At 32.5% G+C, this 18,517-nt stretch overlaps 1 long non-coding RNA gene across 7 annotated transcripts; it reads right to left on the reverse strand.

The window, feature by feature from the left end:
• Positions 1 to 2,583: 2,583 nt before the first annotated feature.
• Positions 2,584 to 18,227, reverse strand: LOC129321052 (uncharacterized). Of its 7 annotated transcripts, XR_008595891.1 has the most exons (10): positions 17,770 to 18,211; positions 17,328 to 17,588; positions 16,911 to 16,979; positions 16,741 to 16,836; positions 16,607 to 16,669; positions 16,183 to 16,313; positions 15,872 to 15,989; positions 14,102 to 14,155; positions 12,657 to 12,714; positions 11,320 to 11,912 (listed from the first exon to the last, which is right to left on the reverse strand). It is a non-coding gene; the product is annotated as an uncharacterized LOC129321052 (long non-coding RNA). The 7 variants fall into 7 exon arrangements; XR_008595892.1 differs by lacking the exon at positions 11,320 to 11,912 and adding an exon at positions 2,584 to 2,644 and having other exon boundaries at positions 15,872 to 16,313; positions 17,770 to 18,220; XR_008595896.1 differs by having other exon boundaries at positions 15,872 to 16,313; positions 17,328 to 17,644; positions 17,770 to 18,227.
• Positions 18,228 to 18,517: the final 290 nt, after the last annotated feature.

Consider the following 18,517-nt stretch of genomic DNA (forward strand, 5'->3'; position numbering starts at 1 on the left):
TTAATGTTTATTTGCTAATGCATATAAGCCAAAGAACTTAAGATGGCATGCTGATGAGAGAAAAATTGATGGTATGCTTAAGCATCTAACCAATTCTCTATAATGGAATTAATCAATTATTTTCTGAATTTAGCAAGAAACCTAGAAATCTTAGGTTTAGACTTTATACAGATGGGATAAATTACTAGTACAATCTTAGTAGTCAATATAACCTATGGCCCATTCTATTAGTGATTTATAATCTTCCTTCTTATTTGTGCATGAAACACAAATATAACATGTTGTCTTTCATAATTTTTAGCTCCAAACAAACTGAAAAAGACATAGATGTTTACCTGGCACCATTGATTGAAAATTTGAAGATGATATGGGAGGTAGGCGTGCATGTGTTTGATTAATATATTAGAATTCGTCTTTCAAGTTATGAGCTATGACTTTTTGCGAAATAAATTATTTTCCTACATATGGAAACCTATCTATATACAGTGTTAAGAGGCATAAAACATGCCCTATTTGTGACGAGAACATAATCCCATTAACAATTAAAACATGGGAAGAAGATAGTCAATGTTGGTCATTGAATATTCTTGAGATGAGAACACCCTTATCATAGATAGAATAAGTCATTCATTATCTCTTAAGAGTATGACAAAGCTCTAAAGCTATTAGTTGTAGGCTTGATATATCAACAGGTAAAAGACATCAATATGATATTTAGTAAGAGCCATAAGAAAGAACCTGTAAAGTCTTAGTTTTCACCTTGAGCTTTATTTACACATCCACACCTTACATTACAATACAATACAATACAATAACAAAGATATAGCCCTTAATTTATTTTTAAAATACAGGATATCGACTTCGTAGAAAATATGTTCAACAAAAAGAGCTATCAAAAGCATAGACGCATACCCACTTAATAAGAAAGTCTAAACCATTTTTTCTCACAAAAAGCCATGCTCTATGGCATATACCACATGCGCCACAGCATGTAGTATAGAGCAATGTGTTGTAGTTTTATGTTATGCATCGTGGCATTGTCACCTACGCCACGACACATGTATCATATTTTGCTATTATGATAGATTTCTAATACAAACTTCTGCCACGCTCTATTTTCACATTCGATGTCTGATTGGAGTGATTTAAGTGCCTACACGAAGCTTATAATATAATCTATCTAATAAGATAAGTTTAAACACGATCTAATGGTCCGATCATAAATTGGATACTTGAGTGTAAAAAGTTACTTTTCTTTCAAAATTAAGCACCCTAAGTGTTCAATTTACTTGATTGATACATCATATTACAAATAACACATCACTATCACAACTTAACTTGTCAATGCCACATTATACACTTGTAGTCTTATATGAGGTAATATACATAACTGCATAAACACGATACACTTGTTCCACTTTTAATTGTTCGACCTCTATATATAGGGCTGTGCCTTACCATATGGTCAAGAATCACAATCCACTTGACCTACACAAATAGGGCTAACCTTCACCATTTAGTCAAGTTTCACATAAATACACATGATCACATAGCAATTTATATTCATTACTAGTGGAACAATATTATATATTTTCTTGAATAGCATCTAGGCCTACCTACATATTCACCACTGTGATACACTCAGTGAGATGGAATACAAGGCATACAAGCAAGCTTTCAAACAACATAACCATGCACGCGCACGCGCGCGCACACATACACATATTCATACACATATATATCCTAGTTGGTAATCAAAATTCTCAAATACAAATTTACATTCATTACATATAAATGTAGTTATAGCATTACTAAGTGAAGCTATTCTTTCCTCGCTTCCTTTCCCAACCTTCTTGTACTTTCTTCATTTGTAAACAAAGGTAACATAATAAGATATATGTCCCAATAACTTGGATAAACCCCAATTATCAATTAGTAAGCAAAATTAAATACAAGAGATAAAGTAGCATCGATTTCAATAGAAAGCAATATAAATAGATATACACACAATGACATGCTTATTCATCTACTATGTTCATGCACTCCTGGTTCTCACTAGCAGAGTAAGCTCAAAGCTCAAACTAGGACTTCCAGCCTTATAAAATAAGGCCTACCAAACTACTGCCTCAAATCAGATATCACAAATATGGGTGGTCTCTTGAGTGCTTACTCACAGAACAAGCTTAATGCTTGAACTATCAGGACTTCCTAGCCTTACGCAAAGTAGGGCCATGACCCCTTACTAAGGTGCACTCATGGATGCATATATTCTTGGGTCCTCCTTAGCAAATCATCATCAACCCTTAAGACCTCTTAGGACTTTCTACCCTTACATAGAGTAGGGTTGTGACCCCATACTCCAGTCTAGGGTACACTCGAGGATGCAAATGCACATGCCTCTTCGCATACATTACAAGCATCACTCACACACCCGCATGCATATTTCTTTCGCAATATTGCTAGTTTATCATTTCATAAAAAATAATGCATACAGTTAATATAAAATACTTGTAAATCATTTTACAAACTAATAGATAAAAGGGTTACTTTAGTTACCTTTTACCCTTATTACTAAAGGTTACCATTTTGCACTTTTACACTCCGAAAATGCTGATTCTCCTAGGCAATCCCTTGGATGCTCAATCTACACAATGAACATCCCTTAATTAGTTTCTATCACTTAACATAGGGTATTAATTTGGTGAAGCTAAACCCCTTAGCACATGAAAAAAATCAACTAACACATTTTAATTCACATAATCCATTCTTTATAGTCATTTGCCCTTAGGCTATTCAAATAACTAAGACATCCCTTTAACTCACTTAATTAACAATCTTCATCCTTAATAGCTTAACCATTTAGGCTAAATTAAGCTTATATCTTTAAAGTTCAACTATTAAACTATAAACTAGTTGTAAAATGTAATGTTCACCTTGATATTATCAAAATTCACCATACAATCACAACAAACAATCATAATTAGGAGTAACAATTGTTCATAAGCTCTCATTATATATATAAGGGTTAAAACTAATAATCCTTTAGAAATAATTTTGGAATATTTGGGATCCCATAAAAACCTTTTAAATTTATAGTTTGAGATCAAACTTAATGATTTATAAAGGTATTAGAAGCATGTAAAAGTTTTGAGAAGCAAAACACTTCAAAACAGGGCCAAAAGTGTCATTTTTGAGTATTTTAGTTTATGTGCCGCGGCTTATGGTCCATGTGCCACAGTATGTGGCACATAAAGGAAATTTTAGCCATTATACAGTGCGTCACGGCTTGCCCGCAATGCGCCCCGGTGCACGTGCCCATGCTAGCAAAATGCTGTCATGACAGCTTTTTGGGATGAACTTCAAACGTGCGCCATTTTCACATTCGATGTCTGATTGGAGTGATTCATGTGCCCATGCAAAGCTTATTCAATAAGCTAACTAATAGTACAAATTTTGTTATGATCCAACACTATGAGAATTTTAGACACGAATGCAAAAGTCAGTTTTTAAAGCAATTTTCAAGCATCCAAGTATCCAAAATTCAAAACTTATACCATTAATTCAGTTTGAGGCTTGAACCAAGTCCAATGGACTAAAGTACACTTAATTAAGCATTCAAATACACCAGAACATATCAAATACAAAATTTGGCCACTTAATGTGAATTTCGCCCAATATGGTCAAAATACAAAATTAAGACCACATACACTATTTGACCTCTATTGCCACATAATACACCACATATACATTGTCACCATATATATAAAACATTCATTGTACTTGTATTAGTATTTTAACCTATTACCATAAAAATCGCCACATATTCACATCATATATAATATTGAGCTAAAATGCAAAATAACATAGTATGAAACAAATGCAACCAATTAAAATAATATGCATTGCTAGTTGGCAATATATAATATCATCCATACAAGTTTATGTACATGACTCAAAATAAAATCGAGCTTTATAATGATAATGTAGCAAGTATGTTAGCCCTTGCCCGATTCCTTCCCTTGCTCAATCTCAGTGGTAGAACTTGTAAAATGATAACCACGGGGTGAGATAAAAATTTTAATAACTAAGATAATCTACATTATTGATTAACATGCCAAGTTATAAACAAGCCATAAAATAAGCATAATAAATACACCATATAAAATCACTACAAGTTACATGCATGATCACTAACCATTCGGTCCTCCAATACTCCCGGCTGAACTAGTAGGCTACTTCGCAGAACTAAACCACATGTATGGTCCCCAAGCTCACCATCTATGGTAGGATTACCCGGCCAAGATATTATAAACCACTTTTGGACTACTGGTTTCTTCTATTACAAGTAATTAGGGTGTTGTTACTCTAACACCACATCTTACCGATGTTAAGGAGCATAGTCTCCAACTTTGCACCCTTCTAGGTGCTAATGAGAGTAAGTCTCTAACACTACACCCTTTTTTGGGCACTAAGGAGAAATATGTGCTGCATCTGGTGTCTTGAGATGCCAGTAGTGCCATATGGACATAATTATCACTAACTCCACTAAGGTGACCTCTCACCCTCTAATATGCCACATTTCACTGCATATCTCTACTTGACCATACTAAAAACTACTTTTTAAACTAATATAATGAATATTACTACTTACTTCAAAAACATGACATTTTACAAATCAATACTCCCCTCACTTTCTAAAATAGTTAACTTTTACAAAATTCATACATATATATACATAACAAATCATGCAAGAACAACTTGAGAATAACTTATATAAGGTAATAAATAATGCAAATTATCTAGTTACCTCAACCTTTTATTACTAAAAAGGGTTACCCGTGGTGCTAAATCTCTTCTTGTATAAAGGCAAGTTTTCCCACATCATAATCTACATCAACAAGTATTATATATCAATTTTCAATTAACACAAGTACTATTAGCTATCCATAACATCCCAATTCTCTTACTTCTCACTCATATTCTTAACAAATAGGCTTGTGAAGATTACAATTTTCTCACACAATCCTTTTAAACCTCCCTCCAACTCTATCACAACATAACACTTGACATCTCAACTTGTCACACCTCAAAACCCTATAATCAAGCTAGGGTTTGATCCAAATTTCACCAAACAACAATTTAACTTCATATTACCACTTATCCAAGGTTAAGAAACTTAAATCAATCCTTTAGAGTCAATAGAAACCTTTAAAACATAGACTCATAGCTTAATCTATTCAGAGCAAATTCTCTCGCTTCTAAATCCCATGGAAAATGAGATGAAAAGGCAGAGGAGAAGGGTAGGAAACTTACTTAAGAGTTTGAAGGCCTAATTTATCTTCAAAATCCTCCCAAAATTATGCCCTACTAGTGCCCAAAGCTGTCCCCTTCGTGTTCTAGGTTCCTACCATAAAAACTAACTTTTTTGATGATTTTTGAAATTTCAAGTTGTCTGCTATGCCTTGCATCGCAATGCATGCCACAAAAGCTGCGGCTCATGATGCATTGAGCACAATGTTAATTTTTCTCCCCTCGATGCCTCCCAACTTGATCCAACTTCCATCCTAACTCAATTTAGAGCCAAATATGACCCAAAAAGCTAATTAGCAACCCAAAAACATATTTAAATTAATTAATCATCTTTTTAACTAATTTATCCCTTAATTAGTCAATTTTTTCTATATTTGAAGTTTTTAGATGTTACATAAAACCTTAATTTCACACCCAAGAACTAGTCATAAAACCTTAGTTTCACACCTAAGAGCCATTTTAAATCCTTTTCCCCATACTTTAACCCCTTAAAACTCCCTTATTCTTTTTCTCTATCCACCAAGCTTAGAGAAATTAGGGTAGAAACATAGTATAGGGAGGTGTAAAACTTATCCACTAAGTCACTCATTGGAGAAAACTCCCAAACTTTAAAAAATTAAAGCCTTAGCATAGCTAAGCTCTTCTTACCCCTATTTTGTGTTTTTCCTCCCTTTTATCACCTGAATCATTAGTTGATTAAAGTTAGCTTTATCTAAGTTCTATGCCATGCACCATGGCACATGTAGCACATGCCACAGTACTTGGCACATAATGAGGCAGATCTTACTAGTGTCACGCATTGTCCCGAATCACAATTTTACCATACGATCTTATAATCACACCAACCAACTAATACCACACATTAACCCATTATCCAAAATTATATTCAATCTACTAATTACTACTTTATCCTTAATTAGCAATTAGTTTTTTGAATTGAAATTCAAGATGTTATGGAACCTTAAAAGAATTATGTAAGAAAAGGTCTATCTTCTTTGATCTCCCTTACTGAAGTACCTTTGAGAGGTGAGACATAATCTTGAAGTGATGTATGTGAAAAAAATATGTGTGTAGTCTAATTGGAACATTATTAGACATAAAAGGAAGACCACTACACTGTACTCACTATACTTGCTCTTGAATCATTATTTCTCCTCTTTTTTGAATCCTTAAGGTGTCATTAATCCTGAGCTAATCTTCTTGAGGAACAAATGGAGACAAGCCAGGTTCAAATCCCTTGATAAATAGTGGGACAATCCCTTAGTAAATAGTGGGATAAAGGTTAGCCTTTAGTTACTAATAGGCGATTATAACACATGGATTTACCTACTCCTCTCCCTAGAATGAACTCATGGCAATATGATTATGCAATGCATCATGCTAATTCAAATAGCATGCCATACATTGTATCAATATGCTTAAACAAACATTAGCATTCAATATGCCATAACAAAACAATCATCCTTATATAATTTCCATTTCATGGCATCAAGCCACAAGTTCATCATATCATCACATGATTCTCGATCTCACATATAAATTTTTTTCAAAGAATCAATATAGATATAAACATTCTTTTCTTGATATCATTACAATTTGACAAAGAAGATTATTAACTTGCATATAAGTTTTACCTTATTAGAGGCTATCTTAAATGTTAAAGCCCCTTATTAGTATTTACTTACTAAATCATACATTAATCAATATTATAGCCATAAATAATTCCAATACCATGTCGCATTTACTTAATTCAAAACATTTGTAATACTATAGTTCACACATCTTACCTTTTATACTAAACCATACAATCACATCTATGTTGACTAAGCTTACCAAGAAAGATCAATCATTTGTTTGGGATGTGAAGTACAAAGAGGCATTTCGAGAATTGAAGAAAAGATTGGCTCGATTCCCAATACCAAGTCAATCAAAAACTCAACTTCCTTCTCTGGTGGTAATCCTATCACCTCATTAGGAAAAACATTAGGAAATTCATTTAGTACATATCCTCAACACTACCATCTATCTCTACCTTCACAGAGAAGAATACCATATAGGCTTGGCATCCCTGACTCACACATTTCTCTACTTGTACTATAGATAAGAATCTAGGTTCATCATCAACAACTATAAAACACAGATGTAGATGTAGATACATGTGTAGGTGCAATACATATAGGCAAACATAAAATCTTTTTGTTACAATTTAAGGTGGCACCATTAGCTGACAGCTAACCTATACCCACAATAACATCAATACCTAACATAGGTAAACAAATCAAATCAATGGTAATCACCTGACTATCAAATTCCAACTCAATTTTCAAGCAAGCATCGCTAGTTCTAATAGAAGCATTAGCTGGTATAGACATATCCATAACAATAGGTAAGTCATGCACATGCAGTTTTAATATTTCAATACAACCATTAGATACAGAGGAATTAGTGATACTAGAATCAAATAAGGCATCTAGAGAGAAATGATAGTTCAAATGAGCTTTAGAGATGCCTTTGCCTCCTCTTTGGTCATAGCAAATACCTAGCCTGGAATGGCAAACCTTTGATCAACATTCTCTAGATAGTCCTTAGCTAGATGGCCCAACTTCTGGCATCTAAAATATACCTAACATTTTCTTGAATGATTCTTCCTACATTTTGGAAAAGTTAGACATCTTGTTGCAGAACTGGTGGGCACAGGAGAAGTAAAGTCATATATAGACATCTATTGGCTCCCACCACCTCCCTTAGAAGCACTATTCTTCTGAAAGCCCTTGCTTTGATTACCCTTTTAGAAATTACTCTTCTTGTCCCCAAAATTGATCGAGCTCCTAAAGCTAAACCTAAACCTCTTACTCATACCTCCCGTGATATTTAAGTGAGGAGAGAACCTTTCTTGATTGTTCCTTCTCTTTGCTGCCTCAATCTCCCTGATTCTTCTAGACATATTTCTTAGTTTATCAAGCATCTCGTCAAAGGAGATGTTCCCTAGATGTGCCAAGTATCGGCAATAGTTAGGTCTAGCCTTTTCTAAAAGTAGCTCAACTTTCCACTGATCATCTGCAAACTAGGACAAGTAAGTAGAATACTTTTAGAGCTTAATAAACTGCACAATGAAAGCATCTTCATCCTTGTTTCCTTTCTTCAACTTATAAAACTTAGCTTCTTTCTTTGCTCTGAAAATTGTAGGGAAATAATAGTTGAAAGACTTCTTGAATTCATGCTATGTTAGCTGGGATCCATCAGATGACTCTGTACTCTTTCACAATTGCTTCGTCACATCTACAAGCATTACTATGGCTAAGGTTACCTTCTTCTTAGGCAAGCAGGTCACCACCTTAAAGATGGTTTTTAGTAGATCAATCTATCGCTCAGCTTTCTAGCCTTTATACTACTATCATAGCTCAAAAGGTTGAATCTTGCAAACTTCTTCCATGCTAAATCAATTGAGACCTTAGAAATCATAGGTAGTTTACTACTGGGTTTGGTACCTTTAGGTACATCCTACATTGTCTTACCATGACCTTTGTAAATTTTTAAGTTTTTTACTTGGAACTTTGGGTATTTAAGAAGGATAAATTGGTCAAAATATGTGATTGATAAATTAATGGTGTTTTTTTGGGATACTAATAAAGTTATTTGACCTTTGAACAGCTTTGAAAATAGGGTTAATTGACTAATAATGCTAATTTTATGTAGATTGACATAGTGGCATGTGGGGACTCGGATTGTGAAAGTTGACTGCTTGTGAGATAACCACGGGTAACCCTTTCTAGAGATAGAAGGGCTAAGGTAGCCAAATAATTTACATTGTTTGATTAATTTGCTTAACTGTTTATAAGTAATTATGTAATATAGTATATGTGTTTTGAAATTATTGCATGTTTGTAAAATGGGCATATCATGCATGGAAATTATTGAATTATAAGTATGTTACTATGAAAATGATTTTAAAGAATTGGATTTATAAAAAATATATGTTTATATACATGGCTTGAATTACAAACGTATGATTTGTATATGAGAATGAGAACATGATTATGTTAAGGGTAGGAGTTCAGCTATAAGGACAAGTAGTGAAAGACTACATGGCATATATTCTCTTAAGTGCTCGACGAGGTACGATCTTAGAGAATTCTTCTCTTGAGTACCTATATGAGTATGGTTTTAGAGATTTACACTTCTGAACATCTGCTTGATGCGATGTTGGAGTAACAACACCTTGATCTTGTGCATGATAGGGGGAACCATAGTTTGAAAGTTGGATAGAACACTTATGGCTAGGTGATTCTACCATTAAAGGAGTGCCTAGATCAATACATGTGTTTTTAATCTAGTAAAGCCTTTAGTTTCAGTTAGGGTGATATAGAAGATCGGCTGGTAGAATGATTATGCAAGTGTGAAAATGATTTGATGGAAAAGTTATGTTATATTTTTATATCTTTATGTATTTTACTTGTTTACAGTTGCTCTTATTAATTGATACATGTGAATCATTATATTACTAAGATAATTATCTCACCTCATGATTACATTTTTACAAGTTTTCATAGTGAATAGGGCAAGAGGAAAAATTTAAGCTAGTCGTAGTAGTGATTACCACCATGCTATTGGAGTTTCATGTAATGAATTTGCTATGTTGTAAATATTTTATGTTCTAGGTTGCTATAGAATTGTATTAACATGTTTCAATATATTGTGTGGTTGATATATGTATCTTAGCCCTGGTATGTATAAATGTGGTGAATATGGTATAGATGGCTAAGATAGTAGGGCAAATATATAGTATGTGTGGAAATATGTGTGAATAGCTCTATAAGTGTGATTATGTAAACTATGAAAGAAATTCTCCTGTTTTGAGAAAAAGGCAATTTAGTAGCCAAGCTTGTGAATATATGTGATTTTGTTGATATGAATGCTTAGTTAGGTGAAATATATCCCATTGGACATGATCAAGCCTGTGAAAGTGGCTAATAACACGTGGGTTGGATTTAGGACACTCGGGGTTAGGTGAAAATGACAAAAAGTTGTCATTTTGCATCCGAGTATCCCATATTCAAATGAAATATCTAATGGAAACAAAATTGCATCATTAGTTCACTTGTCAAATAAGTTTTGTGTGGGCACTTGAATCACTCCAATCACACTCCATATAAAGAAACGACACATATTGTAAGTTTATATTAGTGAGCTATCACTGACAGCAAAATCTAATATGTGTGCTGCGGCATAATGCATGGTGTACATGTCGTGGCACATGACACAGAATGAGCAATTCTGGCTCTATACCACATGCTGTGATGTATGTGCCACATGCCATGGCATATGGCCACTTTTCTGAAATGTGTTATTTTGCTTTGGTTTTCACACTGTATGGTATTTATGCAGCTTGCTAGCTTTTGCTGAGCATAAATGCTTACTTTTGATAGATTTTCAATAGTTTTTGAAATTTTTAGGATCCTAAATATTTAAAAGTAATTGTTTTCAGTACTTTTGGATAATTACAATTTTGAGTACACAAGAGGTTTGAGGCACCTCTAATTGTGTTTATGCGAGTTCAGTGTGATAATTTAGTAATACCATATGGACATTACAATGAATTCTTTGTAAGTTTTTCTTAAATTTTCCTTTCTAGGTTGCCCACAGGAATTCCATGCGGCAAAATCAATCAATAGTGTTGTGTGATTATCTATCAATCTTAAAATCACATTAGGCATAAGAAAGATTATATCTCTTTTTTTAAAAATTTAAACTCACTATACATTCTCCTTTTGATATGTTTTGATATTGTTGAGGCTTCTATTGTAATAGACATGAGTTGAAAGAAAAGAATAAAGGAATACAAGTTATGAGATGAAAGAAACTTAAGGACCACATTACAAATTCTGCATCTATGATAAGGCCATTGTTTTTTTTGTAACATCTAGCCTTTACTACCCAGTGCGATGCACGAGGAGAATTAAATTAATATGTTTATGATTAATAAATGAAATACTTGTGTCTTTACACATAATGTTAACCATAATTCCTCACCTTAGATTTCAATAAAGTTTGTATGAAAAATACACTTCCCAAAATTTCATTATTGGACGACAATTAATTAACTAATACAAAATCTAAAGTGCATTACATGTGAAAAGATCATTGCAAGTTCTTAAATATCTCTCTATAGACAAAATTTATGGTTGTGATTTTTTCAACACCTTTTCCATCATGCAAAAGGATCTTCAACCCTTCCATACTCTTAACTCTTGACAATGCAACATAGAATTGACCATGTGTGAAGATAGGCTTTGTTAAATACAATCCAACATGACGTAGTGATTGACCTTGACTTTTATTAATAGTCATTGCAAAGGAAAGAGTAATTGAGAATTGCCTTCGTTGTAGATGAAATGGCCATCTACTCTCAGAAGGATTTATGTCCATCCGATGAATCAATACTTTTTCATTCTGCTTTGATCCATTCAATGTTATGCCTTTAATAACACTTCTTCCAAGCTGAGTTATACGTAATCTTGTACCATAGTCCAGATGCTTGGTCTATATTTCTCAACAACATTATAGGTGCTCCTACCTTCAACATAACCTTATGTGGAGGCAACCTAGAGCATGTAATTATGTTAAGGAATTCGTTAGTATATAGATCATCAAATGAATCACTATCTTGAGTGGACTTGCACACTGAATCAGAACTCAAATACTCAACTGATTCACCAATAAGTAAAGAACACATGTAATTATTCACCTAATCTACACTTTCAATAGTAGGAGCTAAGATAGCTCTATCATTGAAATGTTGAGTGTTTTCTAAATTGTGAAGTAGTTCTAGATAAGTGGATGATACAATTACTTTCATTGGGTCCTTATAGTTAGATATCAATAAATGACGAGGGATTTCTATCTCTGCTATTCCATCATGAGGTAGTCCCAATGTTCCATCACCTACGTCTAATAACCACTTTAAGAATCTCTCCAATTCATGGCTTTCATATATTAAAGAAGATAAAGATAACCTCATGTTCTTTGTGAGTTTGAATATTTTGCAATGATCCCATAATGGTGATAAACTAATGCATGCATTAACAATACTTGCTCTTGTTCCTTTTAGGATAACTAGTAGTATTTGACGGAAATCCCCAACCATGACAATACACTTTCTACCAAATAAATGATTACAATGCATTATATCCTTAAGAGTTCTATCAAAAGCTTCAACACAATATCATTGAACTATTAGAGCTTCATCTCATATTATCAACTTAGTGTATTGTATTAAGCATGCTAATGATGAGTTTTGTTTAATGCTACAAACAAAATATTTAGTTATTTGGATAGGAATTGTAAACCTTAAATGTGCTATTCTTCCAAAAGGTAATAAAGTTGTAGCAATTCCACTTGAAGCAACTGTTAAAACAATATCCCCATTAGCATGTATAAAAGATGATAATGCATTCCATAGAAATTTTTTCACTGTTCCTCCATATCCATATACAAAGAAGAAACCTCTAATTGATAAAGACAATGAGGAGATTACATAATCAAAGATTTGTCTTTGATCTGTGTTCATTGAATTAATAAGCTGTGTAGCTTCCGACTACATTGCCTCGTGATTGTAATTCAATTCTTGTAGTATTAGATGATTTGTCACATCAATATTCAATGATTTTGTAGGTAATGGCATTAAACTGTAATCTTTTAGTGTCTTCCCATTCCCTTGCAATAATGAATCACTTTCATGAAGTGCAGCTTATTCCTTATCATCCATTAAGATATGAAGGCCTACATAATACATATAAATCTTTGTGAAAACATCTTAATAAATGGATTTAAATATTATTGAAATGTCTAATATAAATACTTTATGATGTAATGCAAAGAGAATATGTAAGTTGTGATTAATGGATGAAACATCTAATAGAGATTGATTATATAATACTTGCTAAATTTGGATCACCACGTGGAATATATAATAAATTTTTAGAAAGAAATGTTGAAGTATTCTTCCAAACAAAGTTTGGACGACTCAAACAGCAACAAAGTAACATACTTACAAACATCTTTCGAAGCAAATTTTCTGAAGCCCAAATTACAGCTTCTTTGATTGCATTTATGTATTCTCTGTCATCATCCAATAATCTAAGTGTAAAGCATGCCTCTTTGAAAGTTGAATGTATCACACCATCCACAGTTTTTATATCATCAAAAGAGGTGGGACCTTTAACCTTTGTCAAAAGTATTTTAAGAAAATATAGTTCTCCAGATGACGGTGATACATGGGTGATCCTACCAACGGCAAAACCTTTCTTCCTACGTTTCCACCTTCTATTCTGTCTTTCATAAACATAATGTTGTGGAAATTCAGAATATGTCAAATTTTTTGCATGATTTTCAACTTTATTCATTACCATCCAACTAAGAAATTAAGACTCACAAACTCTTGGTTTGTCTAACAAATAACCAAGGTCATTAATATTACAATAAATTATTGGTTGTTGATTGGGAAGATGGAAACTCAACCTTTCCACAGAGGGATACTTATGATGGATGTCAAACCTAAATATGTGTCATGAACCTTCACATGTAAATATATATCTACAATTGTAGTACTGTTGAATCTCATCATTGTTATCATAAATTGTAGCAACTATCCTATCATTTCCTTTACTAATGTACTTGAACAAATACTTAATTGAAGTAGAATGATTGCATTTTTCAACATTGATATGTGCTTCAAACTTGGATAATAGGGTTGGGTTGTAGGGGACAACATATCCATTATCTAGAGGAATACCTTTTACTTCAATAGTTCTTCCATCATCCCTTCTTCGATATGAAGGATATCCATCTGCATCAATGAGTGTGCTATCATTGAATTTCTTTGGAAAGTATTTACTGTATTTCTTGTCTTTCATGCATAGAGATTTTGGGTTATTGTGACCACAAGGACCATGAATCATAAATCTCCTAACTAGATCATTTAGAAATGGAGAAGACTCCTTGTTAGGAATCTCAGCAGAAATTAACTTATCTATATGCTCTGGATCTTTTATTTTATCATGCTGATCAAGGAATAAAAGTATATGTGCATGTGAAAGACCTCTCTTTTGAAACTCAATAGTATATACTTCTGAAATGATTAAACACATCATATTAGGGATAATAATGTATTATTAGAAATATCAAATACAATTATGTAAGTATATACTTTTGAATTGACAATTAATTATATTTAAACTATAGAAGATTAAAATAAGGGAAAACATAATCTTTGGTCACTATGGTTTAATCACATTTTATTTTAATCCCTGTAGTCTTTTCAGTATTTTTAGTCCTTACAAAGACTAAAAATACTCAAAAAAACTAAAACTATAGGGACTTAATAAACAAACGTCACCTAATCTTTATAAAAATATAAGGGCTAAAAACACTAAAAAAAATTATATGGACTAAAAGCAAAACGCGATGAAACTATAGGGATCTATGAATATATTTTCTCTTAAAATAAATATATATCAGTGTCGTCATAAAAAGGAAATAATTTAATTTTGAATGTTCTAACCTGCACGAATGGTGCCAAAAAGCTTTGATTCCTTGATTGTTTTTATCAATGATTGTAACTTCATTTTGAAGACCCTGTATAGTATATCTGGTCGATCTAAAGGAGATAATAGATTTTTATGACAAAATCTAGTGATCTCTGGCCATGTTGCATTACATGTGAAAGTAAGAAAAATATCTGAATATCCTGCCCATCGAAAAATTGCCATGGCATCTTGATAATTTTGAATCATATCTTGCACCACCTGTGAAAGATGATGGCAAAATAATTCTCTTCCTAGTTGAGTTTGCATTTCGTTCTCTGCTAGTAAGTGTATCTGACAACCCTTGATATAGTTCAACCCTTAACTCTTTTTGATGGGTCCTTACCCAGAGTAATCTTTGAGATTCAATCATTATATATCCATCAACTATAAATTGTTGCAACAATCTACGTGTATAGAGCAATGTCGAGATTTCATGTCCTCATGTCATAAGTCTAAATGAAAAATACTCCCTCATAGTAACCTTTTTCTTCTTCTTTGTTGAACTAATAGTTTCCTCACGATGATCTACATCATCTCTATACCCATCTTCTCTAAATGGAGATAAGATTAGATATTGAAGAGGTAAATAGGAAACATCAATTCATTTATACGTTGTGGAGTTCCTGATATTTCTTCTACTATAGTATCCCTTCTATTGAATGACACATCAATGTCACCTATGACTAATGTTATAACTTCTGAAGCTGACAAAAGATTATAAGTATGACCATCATGTTCCCTTGCGTTAATCAAGCACAACTTAAAATCTTGATATACATGATTCTTTATTAATGATGATGCCATTCGATACTGCTTTACAAATGAATTGATCCTATCTAAGACATCTTTAATTTGTTCAACGATTGTAGGATCAATATTTAGACCTTTCTGATGTTTGCTACATTTAGAAAAGAGAAAATATGTCAATATAAATTTAAATCAAATATTTCATGTTAGAATAAAAAAATTAGATTTACCTCACAGCAGATATTCAATTTCTGACTTCATTTTTTGTATCATATACGTATAGTTGACAGAATACAAGCTTCGCTCCTTCGGGTGGCAATAAACTTCTAATCATATGGTAATTAATTCCTAACAACACAAAAGAATATGGTCCACCACCATTATTAATTGAATGGTTAATTCCACCTCCCATAGAAGTACATGAAAACATATTGTTATATTTCCTAATATTTGCATGAAAGTTTTTTGAATCATTTGAGCTTTTGTCAAAAAATAGACATTGCAATTCCATGGGAGGTGGATGCATAGCTGGTAAGACTACCTTTCCTTTGAGACAACAAATGGAGAATGTTAAATTCCTTCTAAAGGTGTCTTTCTCAACTCTTTCATCGAACCAAAGTTCAGCTCCACAAAAATTACATATTTCTATAGGATCTCCTTCATCCATGTAGTCTGCAAATATGATAAGAAAAAAATGCAAATATATATAAACTACTTTAATAGGATTATGCGATAAATTGTAATAACCCATAATGTATAATCTTATGACAGCATTTAAGTCATCCTAATGTCAATGCTTTTAAGACGGCAATTATGGATTATTTAAGTTTGAAAATTAAATCAATTCTAAATAGCTTATATAACCCATCTTAGTAAATTCAGAGACACATTACGATAACAATTTATCTTCAAATAGACTAACTAATAATAACATAAAGAAAATGTGTAAATACTTATCATTTTACCATTTCTAATGCTGAAGGTGCTAGAATTCTCCATCCCTTGATTAGAAATATCATCACCTTCATCTATTATAAATATACTTCAAAAAGATATTCATTATGTAAAGAAATGAAAGGCTTATCTTGAAATAACCTACCTGTACTATTTGCTGAATATATGTCAGAACACTCACAATCATCATTTTCATTAAAATCAAAGGAGAACTGTATATCCTTATAATAAATTTCCAAACCTGCATGATAATAGGATTACAATGTTTGAGATAAAACAATATACAATAATGATTTTAACTGATAACAAAAATACCTGTTGAATGTGAATAAATTTGATTGTGCATAGCAATAGTGGTATTGCTTGAAGATGCCAATTTCGTATCTGAAATCCATACCTTGAATCACTAACATATTATATACATTAATTGAGAAATTAAATCTCTCTTTAGTGTAGTGCACTATACCTGTAGACCAAGAATTATATTGTTGTTTGGAAGCATAATTAACTGCATCCTTTTTAGAAGGTTGCCCTCTCTTTTTGGGTTGTTTATTTGGCACTATTTCTTTATTCATGTTCTCAATTACACGTAATCAACTACTTCTACGCTTAAAAATATCCTTTGGCTGAGAGGCTGTTTGATAGATAAAGATATATTTATATATATATATATATATATATGGCAGTATCCATGTTTCAAATATATCAATAATAAGTTAAAGTTAGTGCTACCTGAGGTTCAAACATCTGAGAACTAGTTTGTAAGATTAGTTGCCATATTTGTGATGTCATGTAAAGTCCTTCTAGCTTTTGATTCTTGAAAATATGAGTTGACTCCCCATCTATTGTTGCAAGAGCTTGAGTGTGAACTATATTACTTTCACTTGTTGATGTCGTAAAAGGCATGCACTTGTTTGTTGTCCATGTGCTTCTGTCTTGGGTTATGCATAGTGTGATCGTATTGTCAAGCAATGTTGTTCCTTCGGAAGATTGCTGCATCAAATTCATATTGGTTGGCCGCCTCACATAAGTATGATGAATCTTGACAGCTTAAAAACATGAATGAGCATTAAGATGACACTTTGAAAGTCAAACACAACTCAAAGCACTTAGAAAGGATTACTAAGAGTAAGCTAGGATAGTGCATATGAAGAAATGAAATAAATTAACTAACCTATCCATGAAAAGAAGGCTGCATATTGGTTGATGCTGATAATTGTTGAAACCTTTCCTCTAAACGCTAGCAAGTTATCTAAATTCTATTGGAATTTGATGATTGTTGAATATTACTATCATGTTGATCCATTCACGTTGTACTTGAGAGTGATACCTCGCCTTTGAGTTTTGGCAAGACAGAACCTTGAACGTATGGCCATAAAGAATGATGAATCTACTTCTCAAAGTAACCCTTTAAATTGACAAATAAGAATTTATGAACTCTTGAAAGGCAATGACGTTATGTCAACCTTAGTACAGATACTTTTGCAAAAATGCTATTTGTCTTTCAATTATTACGATGCAAGCTAGCCATGGTGAAAATGACATGACAGATTTCCGTATGTGTTTTGTTTTTTTATACGACTTCCCAAGTTGTCATGTTATGTTTTTTGGCACCATGTGAAAACACTATTAAGAGTTATGCATAAAAAATTGAACTTTATTTTGATTATTTTCATCCACTAAGCATGATAGTGAAAGCTTTTTCATATATTTATAATGCTTTGATGTATAGAGTAATCATGTTATGGAAGCCATCACGTAATTAAAAATTAATTATTTTGTTAAGAATTCAAAATGTATTTACAACGCATTGTTTTGATTTAAGCTTTAAAATTTTTTTTCAAAATGGCAATAGTTAATTATTTGTGTAATCATACCCAAAAAAAAATATATTTGTGTAATATACTTGGAATTCTTAAATA

This window comes from Prosopis cineraria, unplaced genomic scaffold (genome assembly GCF_029017545.1).
Source record: "Prosopis cineraria cultivar Desert tree isolate PC_DT_omini unplaced genomic scaffold, ASM2901754v1 PC9, whole genome shotgun sequence".
NCBI classification, from domain to species: domain Eukaryota; kingdom Viridiplantae; phylum Streptophyta; class Magnoliopsida; order Fabales; family Fabaceae; genus Prosopis; species Prosopis cineraria.